Source organism: Arachis ipaensis, chromosome B04, assembly GCF_000816755.2.
Source record: "Arachis ipaensis cultivar K30076 chromosome B04, Araip1.1, whole genome shotgun sequence".
Taxonomy (NCBI): domain Eukaryota; kingdom Viridiplantae; phylum Streptophyta; class Magnoliopsida; order Fabales; family Fabaceae; genus Arachis; species Arachis ipaensis.
This window is the reverse complement of record NC_029788.2, coordinates 20,080,237-20,081,226: the sequence shown is the minus strand read 5'-3', so window position 1 is coordinate 20,081,226 and position 990 is coordinate 20,080,237.

The window sequence follows — 990 nt, the reverse complement described above, 5'->3', positions numbered from 1 at the left end:
GTTTTCCGCTCTAGAATTTATTTGTTATACATTTATAACAATAGTTTTTGGGTGTTCTACAAATTTAGTATTTATAGAGAATGATTTTTTTGCGTAACTTTTGAATAATTATTCAAACAACATTTAAAAATCATTGCTTAATAAAAAATCATGGTAACAGTTTGAAAACCATTCTTTATAATGATCTCATAGAATGATTTTATTTTGTTGCTGTAAAATACTAAAAAATTAAATTTCAACAATAACATTGTAAAAATCGTTGTCTAAAACTATTTTATAAAATGGTTTTATGGTGTTGGAAATTTTAGCGTTGTTAAAACCCGTTTTTGTTGTAGTGACTCTTGTAAATAAGAGATTGGTTATAAAAAAATTGATTATATATCCTCTATGATTTATTCAATAGACATTTGAAAAATTTATTTGTGTAATTATGATTAATGTTAATTATTTATTTAATTTGAAATTTGAAAACCAAATCACTCTCATGGTAAAATCATTTTTATAAATTGGAAGAGTTTTCAATTATAAGTCCAATTTGTAACTTTTACCATGGTTTGAAAAAAAAGTTTTGCCATAATTGAGTGATTTAGTTTTCAAAATTCAAGTTAAATATGATTAGGGTTAAAGTTTTAAAAAATTGGTCCGACTAAACCATTCAACCAGTTGAAACCAAGATTTCAGTCACTCATCTGACTCGGTTGAATCCAAAATTTAAAAAATATGAATTAGAAGTTTGGAGATATGAACAAATTATTAAAGTTGTTAATGCAATATGTGATGTTGTTTGGATATTTTTTTTCTATTGTATTATGATGTTGTAACATAAATTAGATGTTCTTAGGATGTGATAAAGATTAGAGAGCAATAAATATTTTTAAGGTATGTTTTGTTAGAAGATAAATTATAGAATTTAAATAAATTTTTACCTTATTTAAAAATTACAATTATCTTAATTTCACTACAAAGGAAACGGGAAATAGCGGCGGGTGA